The sequence below is a fragment of the Schistocerca nitens genome, chromosome 4 (assembly GCF_023898315.1).
Source record: "Schistocerca nitens isolate TAMUIC-IGC-003100 chromosome 4, iqSchNite1.1, whole genome shotgun sequence".
Taxonomy (NCBI): domain Eukaryota; kingdom Metazoa; phylum Arthropoda; class Insecta; order Orthoptera; family Acrididae; genus Schistocerca; species Schistocerca nitens.
In genome coordinates, this window is record NC_064617.1 from 133,934,389 (window position 1) to 133,948,993 (window position 14,605).

Below are 14,605 nucleotides of genomic sequence, written 5' to 3' on the forward strand. Positions count from 1 at the left end.
ACACCTGAGTAAAAAATCCATCAACAGACACTTCAAACCATCTAAAGCAGTGGTCGTAAACTGCGGTCCGCGGGCCGCATGAGGTAGACTCAAGTATTCGTGCGATCCGCGGTTTTCAACCGTTTTCATCGCAAAAGTTGACCGCGTACCTCACGGGCAGGCGGTTTTGCAGAGCGGTCACTGCAAGGTTATAGGATGTGACAGGTGTTAATGTTTTATTGTTGGTCTTCCAGTGCTGACAACGCGTGGGCGTGTACGTCTCGTATCGATCAGCTATTATGGTATTAATTTGAAACCTAAGTAATGTGGATTCTTGAATGCGCACTGCAGAGGTTTTCATCTTTAAATGCAGTACACATTTGTAGCAAGGAACAAGAAAGTAAATTAAGACTGCGTAATACAACGCAAATGGTAAAGGAAAAATTACGTTCACAACATTTAGTAATTTTTTTTCGTATCTCGTATTGCATAACGCATTTAAATATGGATACAGTACTGTTATTAATCTAGTAATCATCTGATCAGACATGTAACACACCACTTCGTCAAGTTTGAGGTTGGGGTTGCCAGCAATGTGAAACAGAGAACAGTCGGCAGGAAGTGACCGAGCCCCTACTGCAGACAGCCTATTGGGGGCTCATAACATACTGATTCACCCAGGTTACCAACCAATGATAATATCGATGCACATGCGGTCCGGGATGCAGCACCACTTTGTAAGTATTAGCTCTGGAGCAAAAACGTTCGCTTATAATGGTCTCCCAATCGTTGATATTCCTATATTCGCACTATATCACTCCAATATACGAAGCTTGTTAGCACTTGATGTAGAGAATTGGGTTGGCGCCATTAAATTGTATTGTAGTAGTTGCTGCTGCTGCTGGCTGGTTCACTGCTGTATCTTGATGTTAATGTTGGCTCTATATGTATTCGTCTAGGAGTAAAAAGATGAGGTCCCGTGTTGTTGATGTGCTTGTTGATAAATAATGAACGACAGCATAAGTGAACTTCAACTATTTATTGACATGGTAATCATCTTAACTTCGCTGACCACCCACAGACGTTGTCACAGTACAGAGTAACACTTCTTTTACATCTTTGCATTGTTTTTCCTCGTAAGACAATAACATACACACTTTACGAAAGTTCTATCAAGACTGAGCTGACGGTGCTTCTTGCCGCTTGTATTTATAACCTTGTCAAAGAACTACTAAGAAGAGATGTAGTTTCCAAGTCAGGCGTACATCTGTTATCGTAATTTGTTCAATGGCTGGCTCTGAGCACTATGGGACTCAACTGCTGAGGTCATTAGTCCCCTAGAACTTAGAACTAGTTAAACCTAACTAACCTAAGGACATCACAAACATCCATGCCCGAGGCAGGATTCGAACCTGCGACCGTAGCGGTCTTGCGGTTCCTGACTGCAGCGCCTTTAACCGCACGGCCACTTCGGCCGGCAATTTGTTCAAAAAAGTTATTAATTTACATCGAGTGACATAATTTAACAGGTCATTAAAATGACAGACATTTGTCAACTTGTCAGAACAATTCTTTGTTGCAAAAAGGCCGTTTTCCAAAGGTACATCTATTGACTTCTCTCATTATTAAACATTACAGTGGTTCTCGTTTAAAATAGATGAGTTTACGTGAATAGTGAGTGAAAAAGAGTCCTAGTGAATAAATAGGTTTCACTGGGTAATTTTTATTTAAGGAGATCCAAAATACGTTAAGTTGACCAATATTATTCATATTTCATATCAATTATTTCAGTTGAATATAGTGTTTTTACATAATGATATCTGCTGTATCAGTGTTCAAGTGATGTTAACTTTTGTGTGGGTCAGTTATTAATTATATTTTAATGGGTTGACTGTTTATGTAGACATGTTATGCAATCATTGCTAACATACACAATTACTTTTCTATTATCATAATTGCTAGTTAAACTAGTTGAATTAGGAGGGCATCGCATACTTCGTTATAATAAAGCCTTTAATAGGTTCCGTTACAAGCTGTTCTGAAGCGATCCAGTTACACTGCTGCTGATGAGATTGTGAAGTGGGAACGCGAAGGAACAACCAGACAGACCTCATGTACCGTCGGGAAGGGACCCTCGAGCATTGCGAATGGCGGTTGTCAAAGATAGCGTGAAAGCAGCAAAAAGAATTACTCGTGAGTTCCAAAGTGCTACCGGCAGTCCTGCTAGCACAATGACTGTTGGTAGGGAGTTAAAAAGAATGAGCTACATCGGTCGAGCAGCTCCTCATAAACCAAACATTTCTGCAGTCAGTGCTAGGCGACACTTGAAATGGTGCACATAGGGGCGCCAATGGACAGTAGATGACTGGAAACGAGTGATTTGGAGTGATGAATGGTGCTATACCCTGAGGCAATTACGTAGAAGAAAGTATGGAGGAAGTGCTGTTACGGTGTGGGAAAATGTTTCGTGGTTAGGGTGAGGTTTCCTTATTCCTTCAGGAAACACTAAATGTGGAAGGATATGAACATCTTTTACAGCACTGTGCAGTGCGCACAGTAGAGGAACAGCTCGTTGACGATTATTTGTATCAGCATGACAGCTCACCCCGTCTGAACGCAGCATCTGTGAGGCAATGTTTTGTGAACAATAACATTCCTGAAATTGACTGGCTTGTTCAGAGTCCCGACTTGAACCCAATGGAACATCTTTGGAATGAGTTAGGGCGACAACTTCGCTCCAGATTCCTGCGTCCAATATCACTACCGTCTCTGGTTTCGGCTCTTGACGAAGAATGGGTTCCCAGTGAGTCAGACACTTCAATGAAAGTATCTCCAGCGGAGTTAAAGGAGTCGTAACAGTGAAGGGTAGGCAAACTCCCATATTAATGTCCACTAATAGGTGTCAGGACACTTTTCGTGAGATTGTGTATCCGGATGCTATCAGCAACAGAAACATCAGGAAGAGTTTGGGGGAAGCAACAACTGTTTCGTGATTCTTCAGCTTCTCCCAGCGTACTTAATGTCGGAACAGTTGACGAATGAACTGCCGCATGTCACTGTGCAACGGACAATACTTCGGCAAACGACCACGTTGCTATGATAAGGTGTGCTCCCCCCTCTCCCAATGATCGGCCGCTCCATCGGCCGTCCACGCCCGATGAACACTGACATCTGGCAGTTCACCTGCGGATATTTCAACCACTGTTTTGCTATCGGTACTGCAGCGTGAGGGCGCACAGTGCGTGTATAATATGGTAAGTAAAACTTTAACACTAACAATTCGTTAAATACCTTGTTTTCCACCCTTCGACAGCGTCCTTTATTGCAGTTGTATATATCTTATGCTAGAGCAAGATGTCTTCAGTCATCGTCGGTCCCGTTCTTGCAGGTTTTTTTTTCCGGCAGCAGCGATACAGGAGATATGATGTTTTACCAGATTCCTGATATTCACGGCACACCCGTGAAATGGCCATTAAATATAAGGAAACCTCGTCGTATTGTGACTATTGAGGCTACAGCGCGCATTGAAATAAGAGCCATTGAACGTTAGTCGAAAGTGCGCCTGCTCTGAGTACTGAGACGTGGAGCGGTTAAGGCAGCACTGACGCAGCCACATGGCGAACTCTTATTCGTACACTACGCTGGAAGAGAGACAAATGAGAAGTTCATTCGGCTAGGTGGCGCCAAAGTGTGTGTAGCGCAAGCGACCTTGAAAGCGTCGCACGTCACTGACAGACGATCGTACAGGAGGCAAGCTGAGTAACTACGCCTGGCAAGCGGGTTAGGAATCTTATCGACATCTGTCATCACGGCACAATTATAAGGTGTCTGGCGGAGAGCAGTTACGGTGCAAGTTTCATCTACCTGTTACATTTGCGAATGATATGTAGGAAGAAAGATTGTCGGTACCCTATGGTATGAACCAGAATTTCTTTACTTCTGGCATCGTGGTCCTAATGCGAATGTTGGAATTTTGCCAGTGTGGACCTCGACGGCGCGCAACTTGTTTCCTGGAAATAATCCCCCTACGTTTCGAGCAATTTAATGCTTTAGAGCGAAGCCCATTATAAGTAACTTGATCTGCCTTTTAGTTCTTTCACCATTATAAAAGCAGTTCCATGAGGAATTACTAACTCATGAAATGAAGGTTGAATAGATCTGATACGACTTTTAACAAAATTTGGCCTAAGACGTCCGTATTTGCGAATCTCCTGAACATTTGTTATGATTTACGGAACAGACGGTCATAATAACAGTAATTACGTAGTCTTTAAGATATAGGTTACATGAAATTTTGTTGTGCAATTGTTGCAAGCTCATTTTTTTCGAAACAAAAGCTATACCACGAGGTGATGCAGTGGTTAGCACAGTGGACTCGCGATCGGGAGGGCGGCGGTTCAAACCCGCGTCCGGCCATTCTAATTTAGGTTTTTTTTTATGATTTCCCTAAATCGCTCCGGCAAACGCCGGGATGGTTCCTTTTTAAAGGGCACGACCGACTTCCTTCCCCGTCCTTCCCCCATCCGGTGGGAGCGACGACCTTGCTGTCTGGTCCCCTCTCACAAATCACCCAACCAACCAATCGATAAAAGATATGAGCGAACACTTGCTGTCCCAGTGAACGGAGCCATTCTGAAGCAACTGAAGCTAGCCCATACGGTGATGTGCTTCAGAACAAAGAAAGTTCGTAAATAACGTTAGTTTGTTTTCTAAAGAAAGACATTACCAAGCGCTGTATCCACAAAAAAATGCATATAAGGCTGAAAAACTGGTAAGTCCTTATTGAAGTATCATACATGTGTCTCTGGAAAATTGCTTGCAATTAGAAGGTTGTTTGAGGAAAGGTGATAAACATAGCCGTAATAGATGGTAGTCCCGCTGCTTTGTCCAATGTGTTAGACGACTTAATTATGACGTGGAATGCTATTACAACTCATAATGGACTGCAAACCGATTATCATTTTTCCACCTACAGAAAATCACCTTAGGCGATAATGGAATCAGGAGACCGTCAGAAACATATCGCAAGAATTTATTGCCTTGGTATACAGGAATGAGTACTCAACAACATGGCTCAAAAGTTACGTACTGTATCTGCCAGTACACGCTGCAGCAGCAGAAAACCTGTCTGTGGAGTTGATCTTTTTTATCATGGTACGCGTGAGTCACCAACTAGAAGAGAAAGTAGGCGTTATGATTAGCCTCGCTGATTCAGCGTCTAGGAGATTACGCATCGCAACAGAAGTGAACAGCCTTGCGTGTTATACAAGAAACTTTACGCAGCACCCGATCGTAGATACATGCTCGATTTATGTGCGACTGTCAAGAATATTCACGTCATTTGTAGGGACGCTATCTGTATGTTCATCTATCTGTATGCTCTTTTAATGTAGTTTCCGTATTAATTAGAACCTGCATTTCGTAGGCAAATGAATTTCTTTCAGCTGCAAACATTTCACTGCCACACCGTTTTCGTTGCTCTACAAAAAGAGAGAGAGAGAGAGAGAGAGAGAGAGTGAGTGTGTGTGTGTGTGTGTGTGTGTGTGTGTGTGTACACACACGAAACAGTTCCCCTTGCCCTTGCTATTTTTGGTTACGCTGTAGAAAAGTTGAATATTTCACAGTCATTCAGTTGAGCTGTGCTCTTTTAAAGACGAGCGAGAAATCTGCAGCACTATCATTCTGACTACAAGTTTTTCGGCCACGACGTCCGTGCCCTGTTTTTCTCGCTAGGCTCAGAATATCACAGTGGCGAAGCGTTCCACGTGGAAGTGGTCATTGTGCAACGCCAACCTTGATCTGGATTGCAGGTTGAACCGACACGGTAGACTGCGGCCATTTAAAACAATAACGCAACCAGCCGCAGCACAATGCCGGCTCCCGGCCCCGAAACACAAGGTCGCACCAGTCACGCCACCGGTTCGCCGATAACTGCTGCCTAGCCTCGCATCTGGACAACACTGTCAACCACCCAGTAAATCTACTGTCGTTCGCAGCAGACAGCCACATGACGTCTTCTAACACAGCTGCCTATGTCGTAATCTGGACCTCAGTATGGAGGGTCATGTGATTAGCGCACAGCGCTCCTCCGGCCGCAGATTATTCTGCACTGCGACCGCTACCTCGCTTACAGCAACTTCTCACTTGTTTTCAGGCGTTTGACTGTGTCCTGCGAAAAACCACACCCCCACCAAGAGTAATCCTTGGCAGGAAACTAACACTGGTCATTCGTGCTGACTGTTCACCGAAGGACATTTTTTTTTTTCAAAACTAGTTTCACCTTTTTATTAATTAGCTATTCTCCAAGGGGGATTGTGTGCGAGAGACCAGCTTGATACTACTAAATTTTCTCCAGTGAACATATGACAGTTCGCCGCGCGGGATTAGCCGAGCGGTCTCAGGCGCTGCAGTCATGGACTGTGCGGCTGATCACGGCAGAGGTTCGAGTCCTCCCTCGGGCGTGTGTGTGTGTGTGTGTGTGTGTGTGTGTGTGTCTCCTTAGGATAATTTAGGTTAAGTTGTGTGTAAGCTTAGGGACTGATGACCTTATAAGTTAAGTCCCATAAGATTTCACACACATCTGAACATATGACAGTTCGTTCCTACAAACACGAAAGCAGACAACCTGTTTTGTTTATAGAAACTCGAAGATTCTTGAGATAACTGTGAAGAAAAAGTTTTGATAATAAAACCACAAAACAAAAGTAGAAATCTGTTCCAAACGACGTCTAATTAATAAATAACATCGCAGTAGTTCATAGGTATACTACAATCCACACTCGCCTACCTACGAGTCCCGATCTCGCAATTTCCATTTCATTTTCGTTACAGTCTGGTATGATACATTTTATTCTTTTACTGTGTCTCCCAGCGATTCCCAACATGAATCTTTCCTCTGATACAGGAAATTTTGCTTTGGATATATTATGTTAGTAGCCTACGTGCCACATTGACGTGGGTAAAAAAACGGTAACAATTACTTATAAACTTTCCTTTTCTAACTCTGAAAATCTAAATAACTTTGCGAATAGTAATCAAGGCCAGTTTTACTCTTCTGTCTATAGTCGTACTTTTCTACTACTCCAAATACAAAACATCAATAACTGGTTCTATATCACTGTTACCTTGTACTATTTTCTTTTTGATATACTGCTCACGCATTAACTTAGTCTTATGATAACCGATTTTTCAAGACTACCTCTAAACTAGCTATAGTAAGTTCCACGGTTCGTTGTTGAAGTTTATTTGCGCGCTAACGCCAAAATAATACAATTTAAGGTAACAAATGAAAAAGGTCCACATATTATCCATTAACATGTATTCTGCTGTGTTTACCAGTTTAACTATTCGAAAACATCCTCTTAGAAAACCTGGACAACTTTTTTGGTGATACATATTCATCACTGACAGAGGAGATTCCATAAATGTATGGATAAGCATTTACACTGCGAATGAGTTTCAAGTTAACAATGTCAAACGACGTGGGGAAAATAGCAGCCTACTTGTGCAAAATAACTTGCCGAAAAATTTACATAGTTATCCGGAAATACTGTTACGTATTCTATATGCGAAACAGATAGTTACGGAAACTTTCCTTTTTGGTGTAAGGTGGCAAACGAGCAACGGAAGCCTCGAAATAAAACACACATTAAACGATTTGCAAAACAGAAACACAAACATTTATTGATTTTTCCACTTCGCGTTTCGGAGGAGTCTCTCTCTCTCTCTCTCTCTCTCTCTCTCTCTCTCTCTCTCTCTTTCTGTGCGTGTGCATGTACTTTCGAATAAAACCTTTTCGCCGAAAGCTCACATATTTAGCAGTTTGTTCCTTGCGCCTATTTGCGACTTAGCTTCTCCTCCGTATGGTGAGTAGCAATCTATACTTTTCATAATAATGTCATAAATCCATTTACAGGTGGATTTAATTATAGTAAGAAGATGTAGACTATTTGTACGTATTATTTTTCAAGGCTATCTTTCTCGTTTTTGGTAGTATACGAAAGTAACTACTTCAGTGCATGTGTGTGTGGGTGACAAATAGCAATATAAATGCATATACCTTTCGGTAGTTAGCTGTTGGTTTTCCTGGTCGTATTTACGTTGCACACACTTCATACCGAAATAAAGATTAATTATTAAGAACTAATGAGGGCTACAACGTAATATAACATCTTGCGAGAGGTGGCACTATGTTGTTTGTTTTATTGCTACTCTACTAACTAGATCATCACAGATATTCATTGCCGTAACAGCATTCCGTGTTGACGATGGTGCTGAACGGCGGTTTAAAGCCTTTACATGTTGCTATCGGATCAATGAATATCTTAAAATGCTATAAAGTAAGTAACACGTGACATGTGACGGTTTGTGTGTACATTAATTTCTGATGGTCGCTGTGCCAGAGCAGTCAAGTCATGCGTTTACTAAATTTCTTTACATGTTGATCCCCTCCTAGCAGCACCAGCCACTTCCTACACAATACACCCGCATACTCTTAAGAGTTATTAACACAGGGGCAGGGTTCTCCAATGCGCTGTACAGCTGCGATTCGTCGCGGACTCAGTATGTGTCCTGTAGAGTACTGAACATCCCCCCACCCTCTCTCTCTCTCCCCCCCCCCATTCCGCGCGCTAGTGTGTGTGTGTGTGGGGGGGGGGGGGGGTGGAGAGGGGGCCGCACGAGCCGTAAGTGAGTGCTCTTTCCCCTGTTTTGTACGGTATGTACACCAATGACCAGCCATTCTAGCCGGAAATAGATTCATACCTGTGAACTACAATGAAATTACTGCTAGAGAAAGAACATTTGCACAGGGTGTTACAAAAAGCTACGGCCAAACTTTCAGGAAACATTCCTCACACACAAAGAAAGAAAATATGTTATGTGGACATGTGTCCGGAAACGCTTACTTTCCATGTTAGAGCTCATTTTATTACTTCTCTTCAAATCACATTAAACATGGAATGGAAACACACGGCAACAGAACGTACCAGCGTGACTTCAAACACTTTGTTACAGGAAATGTTCAAAATGTCCTCCGTTAGTGAGGATACATGCATCCACCCTCCGTCGCATGGAATCGCTGATGCAGCCCTGGAGAAGGGCGTATTGTATCACATCCGTCCACAATACGAGCACGAGGAGTCTCTACATTTGGTACAGGGGTTGCGTAGACAAGAGCTTTCAAATGCCCCCATAAATGAAAGTCAAGAGGGTTGATGTCAGGAGAGAGTGGAGGCCATGGAATTGGTCCGCCTCTACCAATCCATTGGTCACCGAATCTATTGTTGAGAAGCGTACGAACACTTCGACTGAAATGTGCAGGAGCTCCATCGTGCATGAACCACATGTTGTGTCGTAATTGTTACACAAGCACATGTTCTAGCAGCACAGGTAAAGTATCCCGTATGAAATCATGATAACGTGCTCCATTGAGCGTAGGTGGAAGAACATGGGGCCCAATCGAGACATCACCAACAATGCCTGCCCAAACGTTCACAGAAAATCTGTGTTGATGACGTGATTGCACAATTGCGTGCGGATTCTCGTCAGCCCACACATGTTGATTGTGAAAATTTACAGTTTGATCACGTTGGAATGAAGCCTCATCCGTAAAGAGAACATTTGCACTGAAATGACGATGACACATTGTTGGATGAACAGAGAAGTGTACCCGTGGATGCCAATCAGCCGCTGATAGTGCCTGCACACGCTGTACATGGTACGGAAACAACTGGTTCTCCCGTAGCACTCTCCATACAGTGACGTAGTCAACGTTACCTTTTACAGCAGCAACTTCTCTGACGCTGACATTAGGGTTATCGTCAACTGCATGAAGAATTGCCTCGTCCATTGCAGGTGCCCTCGTCGTTCTAGGTCTTCCCCAGTCGCGAGTCATAGGCTGGAATGTTCCGTGCTCCATAAGACGCCGATCAATTGCTTCGAACGTCTTCCTGTCGGGACACCTTCGTTCTGGAAATCTGTCTCGATACAAACGTACCGCGCCACGGCTATTGCCCCATGCTAATCCGTACATCAAATGGGCATCTGTCAACTCCGCATTTGTAAACATTGCACTGACTGCAGAACCGCGTTCGTGATGAACACTAACCTGTTGATGCTACGTACTGATGTGCTTGATGCTAGTACTGTAGAGCAATGAGTCGCATGTCAACACAAGCACCGAAGTCAACATTACCTTCCTTCAATTGTGCCAACTGGCGGTGAATCGAGGAAGTACAGTACATACTGACGAAGCTAAAATGAGCTCTAACATGGAAATTAGGCGTTTCGGGACACATGTCCACATAACATCTTTTCTTTATTTGTGTGTGAGGAATGTTTCCTGAAAGTTTGCCCGTACCTTTTTGTAACACCCTGTAGAGGTTAAAATAAACCTGACAGTGGCTTTGCTACATATTTTGGGGAACTACTATAAAGAAATCACCTGCGACCTAATCCAGAAAGAAACAAGTATGCGCATTCCGCTTGTGTAACTGAGAAGCCTCAACAAAGTTGGAAATAGAATGAAGAGGGATTAGACTGTAACACTGCAACCAACCAAAATAATTGGGAGTCATCTTAGACTGTACATTGTCATTTCAAAAACATTGCACTGATGTAAGAGAAAAAGATGTGCAAGAAAAAATATCACACTTAAAATGACTGATTTACCATGGTGAGCGCAGCCTGAAGTTCTTCGATCATCAGCAACGATATGGGACGTATCTAGCCACACCAAACAAATAGGCGTCGTTTTAGATGAGACTGTGAGGATTATCACCTGATGTCTACACCAGTACACCAAATATACCCTCTTGCGGTCATAGCACAACAAAATATCAGACGGAAAATAGCCAGTGAAACAGAGAGAAAAAAAAAAAAGAAAGAAAAAGAAAAAAAAGCAGTAAATCGACCACGGTACTTAATGTATAACCACCTAATAGTTACAACTCGTCTAAGTCAAGAAAGATCTTTATGCACCGAAACGTACCGCCAGGCGGCCGCCCTGAGACCCACTGCCTATCATTATAGTTGGACACACTGCAAAATACAATCCTGTAGCCGGCCGAAGTGGCCGAGCGGTTCTAGGCGCTACAGTCTGGAACCGCGAGACCGTTACGGTCGCAGGTTCGAATCCTGCCTCGGGCATGGATGTGTGTGATGTCCTTAGGTTAGTTAGGTTTAAGTAGTTCTAAGTTCTAGGGGACTGATGACCTCATAAGTCCCATAGTGCTCAGAGCCATTTGAACAATCCTGTACCCCAAAGAGGAAATCGCCCAAGGGCAGCAACTACAGTACAGTACATGGAAAGCACTGATTAAATTACGAACAGGAATCGGAAAAGACCGCATCTCGTGGTCGTGCGGTACCGTTCTCGCTTCCCACGCCCGGGTTCCCGGGTTCGATTCCCGGCGGGGTCAGGGATTTTCTCTGCCTCGTGATGGCTGGGTGTTGTGTGCTGTCCTTAGGTTAGTTAGGTTTAAGTAGTTCTAAGTTCTAGGGGACTTATGACCACAGCAGTTGAGTCCCATAGTGCTCAGAGCCATTTGAACCATTTTTTGAATCGGAAAATGCAAAGTATTTGTGAAGAAAGACGATTGAACATTTGCTGAAGTGCCTACGGAAGATATATTTTTGAGCAATGGCAAGGCCTTTAAAGCTGGAGAGTTTTGGAGGAAGAGAGTTTAGATCGGAGCATGGAAAGTAAAGTACGTAAGTACTGACGGGCACCTGCACAATGATACTCTGACACATCCCGTACGATAGGGCAAATATGATCAGATGTCATAAAACTGTCATTTAATACGTAATAATGTACAGTTAAACAGGAATATGCGGCTCTAGAGTTCACGCTAAATTGTAGATCCCCTTGTTGCTGGATGGGCATGCCAGTTCAAAGGTCGTAAACATGCAAGGGCATACCACCTCCAAATGTCGAGTTAGTAATGCACAGTGATGTTCACTCCAAACTTCCGGTTGATGAGAGCCTTACTTCACTCACGACAATAACGGATATGCCTAATCTGACGTGATCGCACTTTAAGTTAGTCACACAGTGCAGCACCCGTTTGCTGAGAGTGAATAACAAGAAGAGTGCTTCGTAGGCAGCTGCTGCGGCGCAGAAGCGCGTTCGCAGGCGCTGCGTCACAGCCAGGAAGCGGCGCTCCCACGCCGCGCTATTATTCGGCCGTGATGCAACCGTGGCGACCAGTTCTGCCGTTCTGCACTGCCCGCAGCTCCCTATCTGACTTACAGTACGTACCAGCGGCCGCAACGCCCTCGTTGTCACCCCTGTCGCTAGCAGTCGACAGGTACGGCACGTGCTATCGCCACCGCACCGTTAACACATTTCTGTTGCGCAATGTGCAGTCAAGCTGATGTCAACATCCTTCCATATGTTACAATGTTCACAAGCGCTGGTGGGGCCACCAGTGATTGTGAACATTTTAACATATGGAAGGAGAAACGTGACTGAAATTTCCATACCACGTTGTCGATACAATGCAACTATACAAATGATGAATTATCACTTCTTTTTCACCAGTTTATTTGGTCGCTAATAACAGTTCACTCACTAAAAATTTGTCTCTGACAGATCCTCACAGAAAAGGACCATGACCATCGAGATTGAAATAATGTAGAAAAATATTAGATATTATATCATTTTATACTAAGGTTTTCTGTCTGATTATTCCCGAAATGAGAGAACAGATTTTTAGACTGTTGGCATTAGTGACCAAATAATGTGGTGGAAAAAGCCGTGCTCAGTATTTACGTAATTATTGCATGCCTCCTGCGCGACTTTGTCACAACCTAACTGTGCACAGTCTATTAATTTTGAATACCTGAAATGTGTGAATTGTGGCTCTGGGCTTACGTGCGTAACTGGCACGCTACGAACTCTATGGGCTGGGGTTCTACCTCCAGTAGTCCGAGGATACTTTCAGTTGTATTTTTTCACCCTGGCAATAATTCGTATATGTGAAAAACGCCTAGTTTCCCCCGTGGTTCGGAGTCCACATAAATTGTTAGTCCTCCTGTAACTGACTGTAAGGCAATTCAAAGGTTTAAAGAAAGGCAATGGCATAGTACACTCTATAGGAACCTGCCTAGCAAATAAGTGTGATGTTTACCCAGCCTTCGGGCCGTGGACACACTTTTATGGTGTGGAGCCTCTCACGTGCTGCAATCACAGGTGATAAACGTCGTGTCATGGAATCCAACAAGGCATAGATATCTTCCAAAGAATAAATCATCCATCTGTTTGCAAAATAAAGGATAATGAGTAAGCAGTTTTAAAAATGTCACTAATTTTGTAGTCTGATCTGGTACTATCGATGGCATATGGTTTCTGTGTTTCATGAAAAACAGTAGACCTGAGGTCGAATGTCCGGCACCGAAAGCGACAAATGAATATGTATGCAATTAGATAAAAACAATCTTTCTCCAGGTTAATGCACTTATTTGTAAAGGAACTTTGGCAACGGGAACACTGTGTACTTGGAATTACGAAGTGTCGGATCAGCCACGTTATTCGACAGATTTGGACCAGCCGACTTCAGTCTGGTCTCATAATTAAAAAAATGACAAGAAAATATTTTGACACCAGGGAAGCATTAATGACAGCAATAGGTGAATCTTTCACCCTTTCCATAATCGCAGTTCAGAGGCGAAATGTACTCACCCAAAAAAACTCAGGAAGAAGTCTCATGAACATGAAGAGAACATTATTGTAAAATGAGTCGGTCCCTGTCTTTTAGTCACGAGAGTTACTGGTGTTCAACAACCTTTTGAAGACGATCTCATTCGAGACAGAAGAACAGAAACTCAGCTAGGGAAAGTAAATCGACTTCATCTGTTTAGAAAAATGACGGGAAACAACTGGCTGAATGCACATGCCTTAACAATGTGTCGCCTCTCAGTGAAAGGGATTGGGCCGCCGGGGGGGGGGGGGGGGGGGGGGGGCGTCTCACCATCACCTCCACTGTCTTCTTAACCATATTATTTCTGAACCATAATATTTCCGAACGAGAAATGTATAGCAGGGCACATTTGATCGTGCTGAAGCATATATCCACGCTTAATCGACCAAAGTGAATATAGACCGCACTGCTATACACAATAACAGGATAACCGAAACTAAAAAACTGGTGTGTGTTCCAGCTGACAGAGGAAACTGTCACCGCAATCCGAGCTATAGTCGATTGGGTCAACGACGCATTTTGGCATGTCAAGGTACTTTCATTTTTGCGTACTCTCCTACAGTTAGCCAGTAAAGTGCCACATATTTCTACAAGGAGGTAGTCTTGGTCAAACTAAAGAGAAATTCTTATAATGATATTTCTGGACACCAACACCTGCTGAGATACGTGCCAATCTTATCTCTCATTCTCATCCGTCTGTTACACAGAAGTCGTGTGTTTCAGAATTCCTATTACAGGCTCCCCGGGGTTTATAGAGGAAGTTTGAATATCGAGTGAAATCCCTTGCTTTATGGTACGCGCGCACACACACACACACACACACACACACACACACACACACACACACACACACACACACACAATGAGGGCGCCGTCGTCTTGATCTGTTGTACAGGGCAAATGAGATAAACCGGCTCTGTGGC

General features: G+C 43.5%; 2 protein-coding genes across 7 annotated transcripts in view; one reads left to right on the forward strand and one right to left on the reverse strand.

Annotated features, from left to right (window-relative positions):
• LOC126251682 (actin-binding LIM protein 2) overlaps positions 1-14,605 on the reverse strand; it is a 359,496-nt gene that overhangs the window by 211,801 nt on the left and 133,090 nt on the right. The gene's annotated exons all lie outside the window — the stretch shown is intronic.
• The window catches only part of LOC126251684 (uncharacterized), a 404,158-nt gene continuing 401,790 nt past the window's right edge, over positions 12,238-14,605 (forward strand). The window contains exons 1-2 of the mRNA XM_049952271.1: positions 12,238-12,290; positions 14,143-14,214. The gene's annotated coding sequence lies outside the window, so the exon portion shown is untranslated. The remainder of the gene's footprint in view (positions 12,291-14,142; positions 14,215-14,605) is intronic.